Here is a 21,669-nt window from a genome sequence, read left to right as displayed (position 1 = left end):
GTGTATTGGGCTAATGCAACTGAGACCAGATGGGTTTGAACCATTTTGAATTAAAGATTCAAATTCCAAGCTCATAAATGGCCCTTAATAGTGATTTATCTTGTTCTGCACTAAACAGCAGGCTAGCTTGCTTAAACATGCATGAAACCAGTACATATGGATATATTGGATTTTTCTGATCATTTTTCATATATAAATCTTTTCATTTGGAGCTACAGATTAATTTCTATGATTTTTTGAAGTTTGTAGTATTTTCTGGAATTTCCTATATAAGAATAATTCCAGTAATTAAATTACTCCGTCAGCATTGCGTCAGGGTGATGTCAGCAAGTCAACTGGGCGGTCCAGGTCAAACCTGACCAGTGGGTCCCCCGTGTCAGTGTAATTAGCCTAACTAATTTTTAGTTAGCACTAAACCTAATTTAGTTAGCAGACGGGCCCCACCTGTCATGGACTCAGGGGGAGTCAACCTGGGTCAAACGGGATCAAACTCGCCGGCGTTTAGCCGCCGGCGAGGCCAGACGCGGCGGGGCGGTGCGGGTTTTGTCCTTCGGCGACCAAATGGACGGCTGAGAGCATCTACGTGACGCGGGGAGCGAGCCGCGTCGTTTGGTGGCAGTGGTGGAGCTCGGGGTGGCCGAGAGCGTCGCCGACGACGACCTTGGCGGTCGCCGGAGTTCGGGCGAGGTCGAACCCGAGGCTACGGGGCACGGCGAGGCGCGTGGGGTGGTGCTACGGCCTCCTGGGAGTGCGGTGAGGTTAGCGGGCAAGGTGGCGTGGCCGTTGCATGGCCGGAGCCTCGTCGGCGACGAGCTCGGCGGCGGTGGGTGAGCTTCGTGCAGTCGCTACGGGGCTCGAGAGGGAGAACGGAGATGATAGGGAGGTGGCCAGGCTCACGGTGGTTGCGACGAGGGGGCAACGGTGGCTGCAGGTTTCACGTCAGCGCGAGCGCGGCTGCGTCGTCCATGGCGAGGAGAGGCGAGGGAGAGGTGCAGGAGGCGAATCGGCGTGTCGGGGCGGTCGAGCGGGCAACGTGGAGGTCGACCAGCACGTCCAGCGGCGCGGGCGGCAAGCAGGTGGCGCCGTGGCGAGCTCGCGCACGCCGGCGTCACCTCTCTGCCTGCTCTGGCGAGAGGAAGCAGCTGACTTGCGCGGGCCAGCACAGTGCTGGGCCGGCCAGTGGGCTGCCAGGTAAGATTCTCTCCCTCTCTTTATTCTGTTTTGTTTTTCCTATTTTTTCTGTAACTGTGTGGCTTTATTAAAAATACTAAAACGTTTCCAAAAATCCTGCAAATAATTGTGGGCTCTGTTGGGATTATTCCTAACAGCCCTCACTTAAATCCAGAATTATTTGGGCATTTGAATTATTTTATAGCATTTAAATGCCCAAATGCAAATAGATAAAGAATTAATCCAGTGACCTTATGTGTCCTAGAAAATTGTGAACCCATTTTGTCAGAGGTCCTAACCCAAGACAAAAAGGGTGGACTTTTTAGAAGGGCATTTCATGTTCATTGAAAATAATTTTAGTAAACCCTAGTTTTTTTCAGGGGGGGTGCTGGGGTTTCTGTCATCCCCATTTCAAGTTTCTGGAAAAAGTAAACATGATGCAACACTCTAATGCATGAACTAGCTAGGATGTGACAACTCACCTCCACTCAAAAGAATCTCGTCCCGAGATTTAGGATCTTCTGGAAGGAAGGTGGGGTACTCAAGTCGAAGACGATCCTCCCTTTCCCAAGTAGCTCCTTTCTCGGATTGGTGTGACCATTGAACCTTGAGAAACTTCATATTCTGGCGTCGAGTGGTACGCTCGGCTTGATCGAGGATACGAACGGGGTATTCCCGATATGTGAGGTTATCTTGCAGATCAAGCGTTTCGTGGTCCACTCCACGGATAGGATCCGCGAAGCAATGCCTGAGTTGAGAAACGTGGAAGACATCGTGGACTCTGGAAAGATGCGGAGGTAGTTCCAATTGGTAGGCAACTTCTCCTCGTTTGGCAAGAATGCGAAAGGGTCCAATGTAACGAGGAGCCAATTTGCCTTTGATACCGAATCGATGGGTTCCCTTCAAAGGAGTAACCCAAAAGTAAGCCTTCTCGTCAACCTCAAAAGTCATAGCCTTATGTTTGTGGTCATATTGGCTCTTTTGACGAGATTGGGCTGTTTTCAATTTCTCACGAATAATGCGAACCTGCTCTTCTGCTTCCTGAATCATATCCGGGCCAAAGAGTTGTCTTTCCCCGGTTTCTGACCAGTTAAGAGGCGTTCGACATTTTCGTCCATAGAGAACCTCGTAAGGAGCTTTGCCCAAGCTACTTTGATAACTATTGTTATAAGCGAACTCGGCGAATGGAAGGCATTCCTCCCAATCCATACCGAAAGAGATGACAGAAGCTCGAACCTTATCCTCCAGAATTTGATTGACTCGTTCTACTTGACCACTTGATTGAGGGTGGAAGGTGGTGCTAAAGGAGAGACGAGTTCCCATAGCATTTTGGAAACTTTCCCAAAATTGAGAGGTGAAGAGACTTCCACGGTCTGAGTTAATTTCCAATGGAACACCATGAAGAGACACTATTCGGGAGATGTACAAGTCAGCTAGCTGGCTAGCGGTTATACTCTCACGAACAGGTAGGAAGTGGGCTACTTTGGAAAGACGATCGACAACAACGAAGATAGCATTATTCCCTCTCTTGGTCCTGGGAAATCCGGTGATGAAATCCATACCGATTTTATCCCATTTCCATTCAGGAATAGCCAAAGGTTGAAGGGTGCCAGCAGGCCGTTGATGCTCTGCTTTAACACGACGACAGACGTCGCAATTAGCAATATATTGAGCAATTTCTCTCTTCATCCTAGTCCACCAAAACCTCTAGCGTAGGTCTTGATACATTTTAGTACTACCGGGATGAATAGTGAGAGGGGATTCATGAGCTTCCTTAAGGATCAACTGCCGTAGTTGCCGCTTCTTGGGAACCACTAAGCGGTTTCCGAAGTACATGACACCTTGATCATTCACGGAGAAACATGTAGCAACTCCGCTAGCAATGTTCTCCTTGATCCGAGATATCCCCTTGTCATACCGCTGAGCGGTTATGATATGATCCGTAAGGGTAGGTTTCGCCACCAGGGTGGATAGGAATCCTCGAGGAACAATGTGAAGGTTAAGCTTACAGAATTCCTCGTGGAGAAGTGGTTGACTTTGTTGTAACATCAAGTTGTTACAATAAGATTTACGACTTAGCGCATCGGCCATGACATTGGCTTTGCCCGGGGTGTAAGTTATTCCTAAGTCGTAATCTGTAATCAACTCAACCCAACGTCTTTGCCTGAGGTTCAAATCCGGTTGGGTGAAGATGTATTTCAGACTTTGGTGATCGGTGTAAATCTCGCAACGATTACCAAGAAGGTAATGTCGCCATGTTTTGAGTGCATGGACTACAGCTGCAAGCTCTAGATCATGTGTGGCATAGTTATCCTCATGTGGACGCAACTATCGGGAAGCGTAGGCAATCACATGACGATCTTGCATGAGTATGCAACCTAGTCCTTGTCGCGAGGCGTCGCTATAGATAACAAAGTCCTTAGAAAAATCTGGTGGCACAAGTACGGGAGCAGATGTCAGGCGTCTTTTCAGTTCCTGAAAGCTGAACTCGCACTGTGGGGTCCACTCAAACTTTTTATCTTTCTTGAGGAGTTCAGTTAGAGGTTTAGCAACCTTGGAGAAATTCTCGACGAAACGGCGACAGTAGCTCGCTAAGCCAAGGAAACTCCAAACTTGCTTGACCGTTTCAGGTGGAGTCCAATCAAGGACGGCTTGAACTCGCTCGGGATTGATAGCAATACCCTTACCAGAGATTACATGGCCTAGATAGGTCACTTCGGGCAACCAGAATTCACAATTGGAGAATTTGGCATAAAGGCGATGCTCTCGAAGTTTCGTCAATACTAGCCTTAGATGCTCGGCATGTTCTTCCTCATTCTTGGAGTAGATGAGTATATCATCGAGGTATACCATGACAAATTTATCCAAATACTCCATGAATATCGAGTTCATTAACCGAGATAAAGTGGCTGGAGCATTGGTTAAACCGAAGGGCATGACGGTGTACTCGTATTGGCCATAACGAGTAACAAAGGCTGTTTTAAGAATGTCCCCGTTCTTGATTTTGATTTGATGGTAGCCCAACCTCAAATCAATTTTAGAAAAGACTGAGGATCCACCAAGCTGATCATACAGATCGTTGATCCTGGGAAGCGGATACTTGTTCTTGATAGTGACCAAGTTGACAGGTCGGTAATCTACAACCATCCGATTCGTTCCATCCTTCTTCTTGACGAAGAGGACGGGGCAAGCCCACGGAGAAGAACTAGGACGGATGAAACCCTTTTTCAAGGACTCATCGAGTTGTTTCTTAAGCTCGGCTAGTTCTAGGGGTGCCATCTTATAGGGTCTTCTAGAGATTGGGACGGTTCCTGGAACAAGGTCTATCACGAACTCGACATCCCTGTCAGGTGGAATACCTGGCAGTTCTTCTGGAAAGACATCCGGGAAGTCACGGATTACCGGAATATCTTCAAGGTCTGGAAGAGGGTTGGCATTTAGGGAGTAGAGTTGACGCTCAGACACTCGGGTCATAACATTGACTGTCCTGCCCGATGGATGGGTGAGTTGAACAGTTCTAGTAGAGCAATCAATCTTAGCATAATGGGCTGACATCCAGTCCATACCCAAGATGATGTTTATGTCCGAGGACTTGAGAGCTATTAGTGATGCAAGGAAGACCAATCTGTCGACAAGAATTTCATTTCCATGGCTTATCCTAAAGGTTTGCCATTTAGAACCAGGGGTTTGAATTACCATGGAGGTGGTCATGTCACAAAATGTGGTGTTGTGCAATCGAGCATAGCTCTCAGAGATAAATGAATGAGATGCTCCAGTATCAAAAAGAACAGTTGCCGGATGGCAATTAACAAGGAGCGTACCAAGAACGACGTTGGGGTCCTCATGAGTTTCTTTAGCTGAGACATAGTTGACATGGCCACGTGCAGTGGTGGCTGGCTTGGTGTAGTAAGTCTTTCCTGCTGGCTTACCACGGCCAACGGACTTTCCAGGTTGATTGGGGTTGTTCTGGGGCACTCGCGCAGATAGTGACCCGTTTCTCCACACTTGAAGCATGTCACAACATTGGGGCGTGGAGCAGCATTAGCAGCGGGGCCACCATAGACCTTGGGCGGTGCATACTGCTGGTTGGGGCGAGGCGCCTCAAAGGATGGCCTCGGGGTGAACCTAGGTGGCAGAGTAGTGTTTGGAATCCAGTCCCGGCACTTCTGAGATCCAGAGCCAGATGAGGAGCCAAAGTCACGGGAGTGCTTGCATGAAGAATCATAGTCAGTCTGACCTGTCTCAGCACTGATGGCCTTATTGACCAGCTTCTGGAAGGAGGTGCACTCGTGCAGACGAAGATCACGGCAAAGCTCGGGGCTAAGTCCCTTGCGGAACCTTTCCTGCTTCTTGGCGTTGGTGGATACCTCTTCAGGAGCATAGCGTGCTAAATTTCCAAACTCACGGTTGTATGCATCCACAGTCAGTCTGCCTTGGGTGAAGTTGCAGAATTCTTCCCGCTTACGATCCATGAGACCCTCCGGAATGTGATGCTCACAGAAAGCCTCGTTGAATTCAGCCCAAGTAGTGATTTGGCCAGCCGGGCGCATAGCCTCAAAGTTTTCCCACCAAAGGCTAGCAGGGCCTTCAATGTGATAGGCAGCGTAGGTAACCTTATCAGCTTCGGCTACGTTGGCAGAACCTAGCTTATGGGTTATGCTGCGAAGCCAATCATCCGCATCGAGGGGCTCGATGGAATGGTTAAACTTCGGTGCGTACAACTTGACAAAGTCATTGAGTGACACCAAGTCGTTCCTCTAATGACGTGCAGTATTCTGCTCAATTCGCTCTAGCAAGCAGTTGGTCTCACGCTTGTTTCTTTCCGCCTCCAGCATAACTTCGGCTAGAGAAGGCGGTTGAGGCAGATTCTCATCCCTAGCTGCACTGGCTTCACCCTGCGCCTGGACAGCAGGGTTGTTGCGGGTGTTGACCATCCTAGGAAAAACAAGACAACGGTTTAGACAAGGATGGCAAAATCTTGGCAAGGAAGTGCGGCATGTAATGGATAACACGGAATGCAGAGATGTTCATCCGTATGACATGGTAATATAGAAACTGCCATATATATACCAACGGTCATACGCACCGTACATAGTTTAGTACAACCCAGGCTAAAGTACAACTACAGTGAAAGACGTTCCATCTCATCGGTGGCATTCCAAGCTCGTATACATTATTTTTCTACACCTCCGGAACGTGATACACACCAAGTCGTATCCCACGAGTCACGCAGGACTATGGAAGATACAACTGTTACAATACTAGTGAAACTACTACCAACTCAGACGTCTCCGTAGTAATTTTCATAGAAATCACCACCATGTCCTGGGAGCTGAACATGATCATCTGGAAACAGTCGGTCCTGTGGAGCTTGCGGTCCATAAGGACTCGGGTGTGGCCTTGGTCCAACAAACGGTCGCAGACGGGTCCACGAGGAGGGGTGATGCCTCCTATATCACGCCAGTCCATACAATCTGGCAGATTAGACCACACGGGGTACAAGTCCCTCATGTCCATATACCCAGCCTGCACGGCAGGTGCAAACCGTGTCAGAGTGGCCCAGTGATCAGAACGAGCATTGAAGAGCTGCATTCGCAAGGCACGATTCTCACGGTCCTTGTCCTCAAGCATCTCGGCGGTGGTGCGGAGTAGCGAATCCTCATGGGTAGAGTCACAGTAAATAGCCTGATAGTACCCTTGTGCCCCAGGGAGTGATGCTGGCATATAGCGGAAGTCAGTGTTCCGAAGCAAGGCAGTTCTGGCTCGTATGATAGTCATCGTCGAGTAAGCTGCGTCCTGCACGGACATCTTGATGGTAACCCCAAGTCCATAAGAGCAATGGAGGGGTTCAGTAGCTCCGGGGTAGGAAGGGTATATCCTGACTATATAAAGATATTGGCTTTGATTAAAGTCTCGAAACTGCTCCTCGACGGTATACTCAGGATACCACCGATAGCCTGTCTTGATCATCACTCGTACCAGCATGGCCGTGTGACCAGGTACATCGAGGCACCGAGTCAGACGAACCACTTGATTCTGGGAACGGGTGGCCAGCTGAAAGCACGAAATGATGCAAAGGAATTAGAATTTTGTTAGGAGAAATCGGACAGCATAACGGCTGTAAATGCTCAGAAAAAGATTTGAGACATTCACAACAGTTTGCAAAACCACTCAACAACATCATATCAAGGTTCTGGTTCAACCGACAACATACTAAAAGTAGTAGAAACTAAACTGAAGCATGGAACCAACAATCCTATAAGTTACTATGGATTAGTAACACGTGAACCTGATAGAGAGAAGAGAGCCTAGTCCTTAACCCACGTAGAATGAGAAGAGAATGACTCAGATAAGAGGGCATAAGGTAAAGGAGTAAAAGAGCCTTACGTTCCCTCCCACAATCAATTCCCCTACATATAACTAAAGCATTTCTAGACTCGACATCGACCAGTTTGGCTTAACGCACCTATAGGCAGTCCGGCTCTAATGCCAATGCTATCAGGACCCCGATTCTAAGTCACACCGATCTAGCCTGTAACACCTCATATCACTTTGCGGCCTCACGCACGATATTCCCACGGGTGTCGCCTTACCATGGCCCGGGACCGTTTGCGCCTTTTGGCTCACGTATATGATAGTGCCGCTAGCATCCATATGACAGAGAACCCGGGCCGACATGGCTAGTCGTGAACCCAAAGTGGCACTAACGTATGGGGACAGGCATACATGAATCAACAACGAACGTGTCGGTCAGCAGCGTGTGAATCCGGGCTGTAGCACTGGGCTAACAGGACTCCGGGAACCCGGGCTGTAGCAGGCTAGGCAGGACTCCGGATGTCACCGCGTGACATTTCCCCGAAGGGACAGACACAGGAACGAAGTGAAACACATGCCGGCCTGGGCTAGCAGGACTCCGGTGAACCGGGCTGTAGCGGACTACTATGGCTCGTGGAAGCACAAGACTACATTTCCCCATAAAAGAGGCTACCAAGGATAAACAACTAGATTGTCGGATCCCACACATACCAAGCATTTCAATCATACACACAATATGCTCGCTATGTGCAAATACAACATGGCATCACAACTAGACTCTACGACTCAGAGTATTTATTCATTAGGCTCCGAAGAGCCAGATATTACAAACATGGGTCTCTCGACCCAGCATTCAGAGCATGCAAGTCAAACACATGTGGAAGCTTAACATGTCTGAGCACAGACAACTATAAATGAAAAAGGCTGAGAAGCCTGACTATCTACTGATCCTGCCGAGGGCACAAGATCGTAGCTGAGGTAACAAGCTAAACGTCGAAGTCCACGCGGAACTACTAGCGAGACCGACGTCTCTCTGCAAAACATAAAATAAGCAAACGTGAGTACAAATGTACCCAGCAAGACTTACATCAGAACTATCTGCATCTGCATCGGTATCAACAAAGGGGGTGGTGGAGTTTAACTGCAGCAAGCCAGCTTTGACTCGGTGGCTATCCTAAACTACGACTGCAAGTAACTCTTTTGAGGTGGCGCACACGAGTCCACATATTCACCATATCAATACTCCACTATGGATCCGCTCCTGTCTCCCTACGAGAACGCCATCCATAGCACTCACGGTTATCTTGCGCATTTTAGAGTATCCACTTTCACTTGTCTATGAACTGTTATAGGCAACCCAGAAGTCCTTTACCGCGGACACGGCTATTCGAATAGATCATATTAACCCTGCAGGGGTGTACTTCGTCACACACGCTCTCACCACTTACCGTCGTTTACACGACATGTACTCGGCAACCTTCAAGCGGAAGCCCAACGTGGGTGTAGGCCACAGCCTACCTAAACACTCAAGTCTCTAGTCCAGGTTTATCGCCTATTCAGGTTCCATCCGCAGGGAGTCCGGCCGAGGTTTCCACATACGGCCCCGAACGATGTGCACAGGGTTCCATGACACCAAACGGGCGCCCGGCATACCCGGCCACGTGCCTACCGCATCACAGCCCACCCCTCGGGTCAGCGCTGCCCACGGCCTCCAGCATACTACAAACACCAGAAACTACTTGCAACTCCTGGACAGAGGACAAGGGTGATTAAGAAGCCGAGAGGGTCCATTGGTTTCGGGCCCAATGCGTGGTTGTAACTGTATCATGGATCACAAACACAGAACTCAGTTCCTGAGGACGGCTTCAATGAGACAACCCACCATGTACTCCTACATGGCCTCTCACCGCTACCTTTACCAAATCGTGTTCACACACTTAGCTCACACACAGTAGGACATGTTCATCACCATTCCAACTCATCCCCGATGAATCAGACCTGACACAACTCTAAGCAATAGCAGGCATAACAAACAAGCATCAATGAGTAGGCACATCAGGGCTCAAACAACTCCTACTCATGCTAGTGGGTTTCATCTATTTACTGTGGCAATGACAGGTCATGTAGAGGATAAGGGGTTCAACTACCGCAGCAAGTAACAGATGAATCGTTGTTGTCCTAATGTAGTAAAAGAGAGCAGGAGCGAGAGAGTGGGTTTGTATCGGAATGGACAAGGGGGTTTTGCTTGCCTGGCACTTCTGAAGATATTATAGTTCTTCATCGGTGTCATCGACCACGTCGTCGGAGCATCGTCTACTGAGAGGGGACGGTTACCGGCAAACAGAGAAGGACACAATCAATGCAATGCAACAATATGATGCATGATCATGACATGGCAATATGTTGTGGTTTGAGCTAATGCAACTAGTAACAGAAAGGTTTGGGTTGATTTGAACTCAAGGTTCAAATTCAAATTCAAACTATGAATTCAAATAGTGGATTATCATGTTTTGGACTAAACAGCGAGGTTAAGTTGTTCAAACATGCATGAAAATGCCATATTCAGATTCCTTGGATTTTTTGATCATTTTTCATATATAATTTATTTCATTCTGAGTTATAGATTATTTTCTATGATTTTTTGAAGTTTATACTATTTTCTGGAATTTTCTGAATTATTTTAAATCCAGAAATCAAATACCGCGTCAGCATTGTGTCAGGGTGACGTCAGCAGGTCAACTGACCTCATCCAGGTCAAACCTGACCAGTGGGGTCCACTGGTCAGTGACACAGAGCTGTCTGGGTCACAGACATGTGGGGTCAGGTCAACAGCCACGTCAGCACGGTCAGCTCTGACGTGTGGGTCCCGTTGGATTATAAACTAATCTAAACAGAAATTAAATTAACATAAATAGGCACTGGGGCCCACATGGCAGTGGCTCTAGTGGTGTTTAGTATGGTCATTAGTGCTAATTAAACCGGCGCCACGTCAGCAGTTGACGCCGGCGACCACAGCAACGACGGGGACTCGCCGGAGTTGCTCGGCACGGCGCTACAGATCACCGCTTCACGCGTAGTTTGCGGCTACGGCGAGCTGGCGGTGCGACGCATCTTATGGAGCAAGCAGAGGGGGCTGGGGTGGTCTGTGGTGACGGCAGCAGCGAGCTAGGCGGCGGCCGGAGTTCGGGCGCCGATGGAAACGATGGCTACAGCAAGCGCTAGGCCGCGGGGTTAAGGGGAAACGACGGCGAAGCTCACAGTGATCACGAAGAGGGGCTCGGCTTGCTCGGGGATGTCCTGTGGCTGGTGAATCGACGAAGGCGGTGGTCGGCTCCCGAGGACGAGGACGACGGCGATGGCGGGGATGAGGGGCTCCCGGGTTTGTTTTGGTTCTCCTCGTCGACGTGCAGAGCCGCGGCGGACCCTAGGGATACGGTAGGGAGGTCGGGCGAGCTCGGTGGGCGCGTTGGCAGTGAGCGGCGGCGACGGGCTAAGCTCAGGTGGTCGCGGGAGAGAGAGCAGAGAAGGGGAGGAGTTCCAGAGAGGGGGGGTCGTGGCCGTATCCGTGGCGCTGGGAGAGAGTCTCGGAGGCGTGAGGCAGGCAGGGAGGAGGTGGAGGCCTCGGGCGCGCAGGCGTCGACACGCCTCTGCCTACTGGCAGAGGTTGAAGACAACCGCTCCGGCCAGTGGGCTGGGCCGTCCAGCTGGCTGCACCAGGTAAGTGGCCCAGGTGGGCTTCTGCTCTATTTTAATTTTTGTTCTGTTTTCCTTTATTTAATCTTTTTGACACTGTTTTTTTAACTCGAACAAATGTAAAAACAGTGACAACATTCCTCTGAATATTTTTATATTGCACAATGGGATTATCCAAAGGCACATAAATTATTTCAGAGTTATCTGAAATTATATTCCATATATTAAGAATATAAAACCAAATCCAAATACAATATTGATTTAAATTCAATGCCCAAAATAATTCCTTAAAAATGTTCATTATTTTTGGTTTGGATCAAAGCCCTTGCCAAAAATACCAGATATCAATAAAGAACATTCTGGTTTCATTGAATGCAAATTTTAGTTGGACCTAGTTTGATTCAAGTGATGCTAGGGTTTGAACATCCCCATTACAAGATTAATTGAAATTGAAAATGATGCATGGATGCAATGCCACTAATTACAAGCAGATTTCTAGGGCTGTGACATTCGGAGAGGGAAATCTTAGGTCTTCGTCATCACCAACCCTCCTTCATCGCCAATTCCATGATGCTTCCCACCGGGAGTGAGTAATTCCTTCATAGGCTCGTTCGTTGGTCGGTGAGGAGTTGGATGAGATTCATCATGTAATCGAGTTAGTTTTCTTAGGGCTTGTTCCCTAGTGTCCACTATGTTATGAGATTGATGTTGCTATGACTTTGCCATATGCTTAATGGTTGTCACTACGGCCTGAGTGCCATGATTTCATATCTGAACCATTTATGTTTTCACCATTATATCTATGTTCTAGATCCGATCTTGCAAGTTATATGCACCTGCTACGTTTATGATCCGTAAACCCCGGGGTGACAATAATCGGGATACTTTCCGGTGATGACCGTAGTTTGAGGAGTTCATGTATTCACTATGTGTTAATGCTTTGTTTCGGTTCTCTATTAAAAGGAGGCCTTAATCCCTTAGTTTCCTTACGGACCCTGCTACCACGGGAGGGTAGGACAAGAGATGTCATACAAGTTCTTTTCCATAAGCGCGTATGACCATTTATGGAATACATGCCTACATTATACTTATGAACTGGAGCTAGTTATGTATCGCCCTAGGTTATGACTATTATATGATGAATATCATCCAATGAATTCACCGAACCAATGCCTACGATTTTTCCACACATTGTTCTTGCCCAGTTACTACTACTGCTGTTACTGCTACACTTGCTACAAAATCATCTCTGTTGTTACCGTTACTATTGCTACCGTTACCACTGCTATCAAAACTATCATATTACTGTGCTACTGATCATCTTGCAGCAGATATTTAATCTCCAGGTGTGGTTGAATTGACAACTCAACCGCTAATACTTACAAATATTCTTTGGCTCCCCTTGTGTCGAATCTACAAATTTGGGTGGAATACTCTACCCTCGAAAACTGTTGTGATCCCCTATACTCGTGGGTTATCACTAGTGCAAGACCGACAACACCTTCAACTTGAGTATAGGTGGAGTCGGAGTGATAGCTTCCCTCGGAGTAGTTGTCGGAGTCAGAACTGGATACCCTTTCACCAACGTGAGCTTGATGTCTTCGTCTTGTGTAGATCTTTGATGACTTGTCCTTCCTTTCCGAATCCTTGCTTCAACGAGAGGGTCTTCGTTCATAACGATCATCTCTACTCCTTCTTTCTCTTGGAGGTGATTCATCTCTTCTGCTCCTCCTTTTTGGTGAGTCTTCTCTTTCCTTGTAGGGAGCCGTACACTCATTGGAGTAGTGTCCGGGTCTTCCACAATTATAGCAATTACGATCACGACTAGAAGATCTTTTGTCATTGTAGGACCTTGACTTGATGCTTCTCTCTTTGCTTCTATTCTTGTAGAATTTGTTGATGTTCTTCACCAGTAAGCTCAATTCTTCATTAGAGACTTACTTCTCACATGATGTTGTAGGAGCATCACTTGACGCTTTGTAAGCACCACTTGACTTTTTGTGGAGCTCATCCTTATCCTTGAGTGACATCTCATGAGCAACAATTCTACCAATGACTTCCGTGGGCTTGAGATCTTTGTAATTGGGCATCTGATAACACATAAGTATAGGCGATCGCAACAGTTTTCGAGGGTAGAGTATTCAACCCAAATTTATAGATTTGACACAAGGGGAGCCAAAGAATATTCGCAAGTATTAGCAGTTGACTTGTCAATTCAACCACACCTAGAGATTTAATATCTGGAGCAAAGTGATCAGTAGCACAGTAATATGATAGTTTTGGTAGCAGTAGTAATAGTAATAGTAGTAACGGTAACAGCAGTAACAGTTTCGTAGCAGTTGGAACAATAGCAATAGCAATAGTAACTTAGCAAGAAGAATATGTGGAAAACTCGTAGGCATTGGATTGGTGAATTCGTTGGATGATATTCATCATATAACAGTCATAACCTAGGGCAACACAGAACTAGCTCCAGTTCATAAATATAATGTAGGCATGTATTCCGTAAATAGTCATACATGCTTATGGAAAAGAACTTGCATGACATCTTTTGTCCTACCCTGCCGTGCTAGCGGGGTCCATAAGGAAACTAAGGGATATTAAGGCCTCCTTTTAATAGAGAACCAGAACAAAGCATTAACACATAGTGAATACATGAACTCCTCAAACTACGATCATCACCGGAAAGTATCCCAATTACTGTCACCCTAGGGTTTACAGATTATAACACGTACCAGGTGCATATGACTAGCAAGATCGGATCTAGAACATATATATAATGGTGAAAACATAAACTTTTCAGATCTGAAATCATGGCACTCGGGCCCTAGTGACAAGCATTAAGCATAGCAAGGTCATAGCAACATCAATCTCAGAACATAGTGGATACTAGGGATCAAGCCCTAACAAAACTAACTCGATTACATGATGAATCTCATCCAACTCCTCACCGACCAGCGAGCCTACGAAGGAATTACTCACTCCCGGTGGGGAGCATCATGGAATTGGCGATGAAGGAGGGTTGGTGATGACGAAGACCGAAGATTCCCCTCTCCAGAACCCCGAACGGGCTCCAGATCTGGCGTCCCGATGAAGAAAAGGAGGTGGTGGCGGCTCCGTATCGTGAAACGCGATGAAACTTCCTCTCCTATTTTTTCTCCAAAAATAGGAATTTATAGTGCTGGAAATAGGGCCAGGGGCACGAGGGCCCCACAACCCACCAGGGCACACCTGGAGGGGGTGGAGCGCCTTGGTGTATTGTGGCCAGCCAGGGCACCCCCTCCGGTGGTTCTTGGTTCCATTATTTTTTATATATTCTGAAATAATTCTCCAATAAGTTTCGTCCAATTCCGAGAACTTTTATTTCTGCACAAAAACAACACCATGGTAGTTCTGCTGAAAACAACGTTAGTCCGGGTTAGTTTCATCCAAATCATGCAAATTAGAGTCCAAAACAAGAGCAAAAGCATTAGGAAAAGTAGATATGAAGGAGACGTATCAACATCATTTGGATCAAAGTGCACACGGTATCATATTTTCCATCCAAGGCTCTAAGGATCTTCTTGATGATGAATTTGTCGGTCATCTCTTCACTTCTTAAGCCGGCAATCTCATTTGTGATGGGAGCAAGCACATTTCAGCGACTCCTTCACCATCCTTCATCTTGAACTTGTCAAGTTGACTTTGAAGCACGTCCAACTTGGATTCCTTGATGGACTCGGTACCTTCGTGCATATCAACCAAAGTATCCCAAACTTCCTTTGCATTCTCAAGGTGGCTGATTTTGTTGAATTCTTCGGGGCACAATCCATTGAAGAGAATATCGCAAGCTTGAGCATTGTATTGCAACATCTTCAATTTGTCCGTGGTGGCTTCACGATCTGGTTCTTTTCCATCTTCAAAGTATTCACCTTGCAAGCCAATACGAACAACGGCCCAAACGACGGGGTTATGACAAAGAATATGCATTTTCATCTTATGCTTCCAACTAGCAAAATTTGTACCATCAAAGTAAGGACCTCTACGGTGGTAATTTCCCTCGCTAGACGCCATACTCTCCTAGGTTGTGAAACCAAGGCTATGATCACAAAAGCTATGGAAATCAAGGCTAATGTAGACCAAAGCTCGGATACCACTTATAGGATCGGAAGTATGTCTATAGGGGGTGATTAGACTACTTGACCAAATAAAAATCTATCAATTTCCCAATTTTAGTTGTGGTTAGATTTTAGCAATTAGCACAAATCAAGCAATCAACCTACACATGCAATTCTAAGAGTATAGCAGCGGAAAGTAAAACATTGCATATGAAGGTAAAGGGAAGGGTTTCGAGAAGGCAAACACAATGGATAGATGGAGATTTTTGGTGTGGTTCTGATAGGTGGTGCTATCGTACATCCACGTTGATGAAGACTTCAACCCACAAAGGGTAACGGCTGCACGAGTCCATGGAGGGCCCCATCCATGAATGGTTAAACTCGGTGACACCGATCAGTTCAAAAATGTTAACGTTAGGAATCTCGATGGGACCGACTGGAACAACTCGGTGGGACTGATGTGCTAGGGCTTAGGGAAAACATCATCTCGGTGGCGCCGATTGCATCAACTCAGTGAGACCAAAGTGAAGCAATAAGAACACAGAGAATCTGTCAAGCAAACTCGGTGAGACCGATTGCTATTTCGGTGAGACCGTAATAATTGCAACTGGTAACAGAGAGTTGGCAAGGCCATCTCGGTGAAACCGAGATTCGTATCGGTGAGACCGAACTGTTAGGGTTTCTGGTAGTGGCTATGTCAAGTAAGCTCGGTGGCTCCAGGTAGAAAGAATCGGTGGGGCCAAGTTGGAGTTTTGGGTTTGGACATATTTGGATGGAGAAAGTGGCTGAGGGTTTTGGATCAATATCACCAAGCATTTGAGCAAGTAAGCCATTAAGCAACACCTCATCCCCTTTTAATAGTGTTGGCTTTTCTATGGACTCAATGTGATCTTGGATCACTAAAATAAAGATGAAGAGTCTTGAGCTTTTGCCAATCTTTGTCCTTAGCATTTTGAGGGGTCCACATCTCTAGTCCATGCCATGCTAATCATTGAACATACTGAAATATTTATCTTCAAAGGATATTAGTTCAATGAGCTATATGTTGTTATGAATTACCAAAACCACCTAGGGATTAGTTGCACTTTCATACTTCTAAGTTCTGTAATATTTTTAGTTCTTTAGGTAGCACATCAATTTTAGTTCCTCGGAAACCCAAAAGTCAAAGATTAAACAGGCTGAACACTTGAACAGGTATAATTTTTATTGGAATGCCATGTAGGTCCAAAACTGACAACAACTTGAGTGATGTGAGTGAAGCACTTAGAGCATCTATAGGGACACATTTGTCAAGTACAAGTAGCGAGCGCACATGTGTCATCTCATGTCTTGAAAGCGCAGAATCGACACTTTGAATTGACATCCTTCGTGCTTTGCCAAGTAAAGAGGTTATTTTTGAGTAGTCATCAACAACAGAAAACATCTCCTCTTTCGATTTTGATAGAGCAAGAACACAGACCACATCATGCATTCGAAATTCACGTACTCGTCCAAATTAGTTTCTCTTTGAAACTTGTAGCAGGCACCGGTTAACTAGCTCATTCAGGTAATCCTCGACAATCTCTTCCTCTGTTCTTGTTTCACTTCTTTTAATGAATCCCTCTGATACCCAGAATCTGATCAGCTTCTGCCTTCTGACCCTGTAGACCTCTAGGAACAAACTACAGAACAGGAAACAGTTCTTTAAATTGTGTGACAGATCCTCCAAGCTAACATTCAAAATGAGGTTCATGTCAAGGATTGAATTGCTCGTTAGCTGCAACTCAATATCTTTCTGCACTTTCTCCCATTCATAACAAGCCTGGCTTCTGAAGGACAAGAGGCGTCCTATGCACACAATAGCTACTGGCAAGCCGTCACAACTCTCTACAATTTTCTGACCTGATGCTTCCAGTTCTCGAGGACGAATTTTATCTTCCATTTTCCAAATTGCTTCTTTGCAAAACAAATCCCATGAATGTTGGCTTTCTAATAGTCTCGAATCAATTATGTACTTGTCTTTTGCTAGTGATGCGACGTCATGGATCCTTGAAGTAAGCACTATCTTACTGGAACCATCTCCACCAGCAAACGCGTCACGGATTTTGAACCAAACACTAGCATCCCATAGACCATTCAAGATGAGGACATATCTTCTACTATGAAGATAACTTCGCATAATCTCGAGTAGGCTTTCACGATCCATGGAATCGATGCCTTTAGATAGTGTTACAATGTGATCCTTGTTTTTGAAAATTTTCAGTATCTGTCTTAGCAAATCAACGGACCTACAGTGTTGTGAAACTGCAATGAATGCATGTCTTCAAATCTTGGCTTGATAATGTTGTAAACATGAGTTACAAGAGTAGTCTTTCCGACTCCACCCATGCCCCACACAGAGATCACCATGTTCTGCTGGATCTCATCTGTTAGCCATCCAATTAGCAAGTCCCTGTTATGCTCAATACCAACCGGACAATTTGCTGTTAGAAGGCCGATAGATTATGATGGTCCCAATTTTTTATCTTCTGCTTGAGGTTATTGCACCTTGCTAATTCCTTCTGTGTTGAACATCTTAACTCTTTCTATGGCAATTTTTAGCGTGGCTTTGATCCGCACAAGCTGAAAGGCAAGGCGGTGCCATGTCCAGATGCGCCTGAGCTTCCGTATTGCTCTGGAAGCGGCTCCGCCATGACCGTCGCAGAACTTGCAGCTGAACTCATCAACAACATCCTCGATGCCCAAGGAAAGTGTGTGTACCTTCCTAACAAATGTTGCCATTGTTTCATCGTGGTCTCTGAGCATCTCAGAAACCTGTAAGAAGGACTGCATGCACTCCAGCTCATCCTTGATCTCCTCCATCTTAGTGAAGATCCTTTTTAAAGCAGTCAATTCATGAGCGATGCAGGATCCACCAAATGTTGTCGCCTGACTTGCTAAGGCCACTCCCATCTTGACCATCAGTGAAGCAACAATGCCTTCCACCATGCCTAATAGCGGCGAGTGGTTCTTGGGAACTTGCTTCCTGTAATAATGGAAGGTCAATTGCAGATCATCTTTAACATGAGATTATAGTGCTCGAAGATAGAAATGATATAATTTATCTTTGTTTTTTCTTCCAAAATGATTTTTAACTTAACAGATCAATCATATAAATGTTGGCTTTCTAATGGTTCAATATCAAATTTTCAGCTGTCTGAAGTTCTGAACACCTTTCAGGCTACAATATGAACCTATCAGAATTCAGTAACGAAAGTTACCAAAATTCAGATTACGGATAGGACAAACAAAGCTCAAAATAATAAAGGTCGATGTCCAGCTGGTCACTATTAATAGCTATGAAGCCAATTGTTCACATGATCAGAGCCATTTAGATGTGCTATGAATAACATCAGTGTAGAACAATATATATTCAGGCTAAGGAAAGATGTTAGATATAGCAAGAAAACAGAGAGAGAGAGGAGAGAGCTCACGTCCGTCGATCCGCTATCTTCGACAACCTCCAAGCCGCCGCTATGCGGCTAATTTTCTGGTGAGGTCTCCGAGAGGCGATGCATCTCCATGGACCAGGGCGCACCGAATCATGGAATAGGGGGAGGAAGAAGGCTGCTCAACTCCAAGCTGAACACACGACACGCGAGTCAAAGTGTCAGTACCCTGACAGCCTCTTCATCTTCACTGAAGAAGACGGCACTTGTACTAAAGGGCGCAACACTAACAAAACAGAGTTCAGCCTCTGGGAAATGGACGGTTGGTATCAAATGAGTTAAGTGGATATCAACGGCTCACCAGAGTTCCTATTCACCGTCTTCCATTGCCGCCAACAGCCAGACTGTAACAGTGATGACAACGACTCCTCCCCATTCCAAAACATCGCCACCTGTGATGACCCACAAGTATAGGGGATCAACTGTAGCTCTTTTTGATAAGTAAGAGTGTCTAACCCAACGAGGAGCAGAAGGAAATGACAAGTAGTTTTCAGTAAGGTAATGTCTGCAAGTGCTGAAATTGTAAGTAGTAGAGTAGTTTGATAGCAAGATAAATTGTAACGAGCAAGTAACGATAATAATAGCAAATATGCAGCAAGGTAGCCCAATCCTTTTGAGGCAAAGGACAGGCCAAAACGGTCTCTTATGATAAGCAAAGCATTCTTGAGGGTACACGGGAATTTCATCTAGTCACTTTCATCATGTTGGTTTAATTTGTGTTCGCTACTTTGATAATTTGATATGTGGGTGGACCGGTGCTTAGGTGTTGTTCTTACTTGAAAAACCCTCCTACTTATGATTAACCCTCCCGCAAGCATCCGCAACTACGAGAAAAGTATTAGGAATAAATTCTAACCATAGCATTAAACTTTTGGATCAAATCGGTCCCTTGCGGAATAGCGCATAAACTGGGTTTAAGCTTCTGTCACTCTCGCAACCCATAATCTAATTGCTGCTCCACAATGCATTCCCTTAGGCCCAAGTCTGGTGAAGTGTCATGTAGTCGACGTTCACATGACACCACTAAGGGAATCACAACATACATACTATCAAAATATCGAACACATATCAAATTCACATGATTACTTGCAACATGATTTCTCCCATGACCTTAATAACAAAAGTAACTATCGGGGATATCGTGCGACATATGCCAGGGGTGGCTTATCATGGATGGGGACAAAAGTACGTCGTCGGGCTCTAGAAGCGGGAGTGAGCGAGACCGCATGCGCTTGCGAATCTTACACAGGTTCAGGGCTATCCTAGGAGATAACACCCCTAGTCTTGCTCTGCGGGGTCTCCGCATGATCACTATCTCAACAAGGTAGCTACAAGCTTGCTCTTTGAGCTGTTTGGCTAGAGGAGGAAGAAGAGCAAGGCTAGCCCTACTTCACACTCTCTATGTGGGTGTGTGGTGACTAATGTGGTGAACCCTCTGCATGGGTGACCTGGGGGGTTATATAGGCCTACCCCCGAGGGGTACAATGGTAATCCGTCCGGGTGTTGGACCCGGCCGTCAGTGTCTCTGGTCGCCGGCTTCTCCGCCGGCTGCTGGGGCCCGTCATCGGGTGGGTCTTGCCGACTGCCGTGTTCTCGGCCGACAGGTAGGGCCCGCCGCCTGCGGATCGTATCGGCTGCTCTGTACTGTAGCCTTGCCCCTAATGATGGAGGCTTTGTCGGGGGAGCGTGGCTACAGTCCCGCCGCCTGGCGGGCGCTCACTGTAGCCACACCCCGTCTAATCTGGTTAATGGCGCACAGACTCCGATGGAGGGGGAGGGCCGCCTACTAGGAGTCGGCCACCCCCGCGTCGTCTACTCGGAGTTCGCCGCCTTCTGGTGGCTCTCGGACAGGTAGGGCCCGCCGCCTGCGGGTCGTACTGACCGCTTATCATGGGAGCATGGCTCCCTCTGGCGTGGATGATGTCATGGGCCGCGTGGCAACAGTGTCGCGCCGGGCAAAGGGTGTCCGCGTGGTACACCGCACTGTGGCAACAATCTGCCCTGGATTCGGGGGTGGCAGGCTGCACTGTAGGCATGCCCTGTCTTGTCGTGGTAATGAGGTGCTAACTTCGAGGGGACGAGGGGCCGCCTTCTGGGAGTCGGCCTCCCTCGTGGCCGCCTTCTGGGTTCTGTCGCCTTCTAGAAGCCGGCCGCTTGGACCAGCCGGCCCAAGAAGGCAGTCATTCGTCCGGGAGGTGTGAGGGGCGCAGTCGGCCCCGATATCTTGAAATACCATGGGGGCTGATGAGGCTACCCGTGGTCATTTACTCCGACAGTAACTACTCACAAATAATAATCATGCTCATGATCAGAGGAGTATTAAATAGCATAATGGATCTGAACATATAATCTTCCACCAAATAAACCATATAGTAATCAACTACAAGATATAATCAACACTACTAGTCACCCACAAGCACCAATCTATAGTTCCGGTAACAAGATTGAACACAAGAGATGAACTAGGGTTTGAGATGAGATGGTGATGTTGAAGATGTTGATGGAGATTATCCTCCCCAATATGGGAGAGTTGTTGGTGATGATGATGACGATGATTTCCCCCTCCGGGAGGGAAGTTCCTCCGGCGGAATCGCTCCGCCAGAGGGCAAAAGTGCTCCTGCCCAAGTTCCGCCTCGAGACGGCGGCGCTCCATTCTGAAAGTCCTCTCCTTATTTATTTTTCAAGGTCAAAATGACCTATATACCAGAAGATGGGCACCGGAGGTGGGCCGAGGAGGGCACAACCCACCAGGGCGCGCCTGGGCTCCCTGGCGCGCCTAGCTGAGTTGTGCCCACTTGGTGGGCCCCCTCTGGTAGTTATTTGCTCCAGTAATTCTTAAATACTCCATAAAAATCTCCGTGAAGTTTCAGCTTGTTTGGAGTTGTGCAGAATAGGTAGCATGACGTAGCTTTTCCTGGTCCCGATTT

General features: G+C 46.9%; 1 pseudogene; it reads right to left on the bottom strand.

The window, feature by feature from the left end:
* LOC109783068 (disease resistance protein RPM1-like) overlaps positions 1-18,242 on the bottom strand; it is a 294,136-nt pseudogene extending 275,894 nt beyond the window's left edge.
* Positions 18,243-21,669: the final 3,427 nt, after the last annotated feature.

Source organism: Aegilops tauschii, chromosome 5, assembly GCF_002575655.3.
Source record: "Aegilops tauschii subsp. strangulata cultivar AL8/78 chromosome 5, Aet v6.0, whole genome shotgun sequence".
NCBI classification, from domain to species: domain Eukaryota; kingdom Viridiplantae; phylum Streptophyta; class Magnoliopsida; order Poales; family Poaceae; genus Aegilops; species Aegilops tauschii.
Note: the sequence above shows the minus strand (reverse complement) of the source record. Positions and strands in the feature narration are given on the sequence as shown.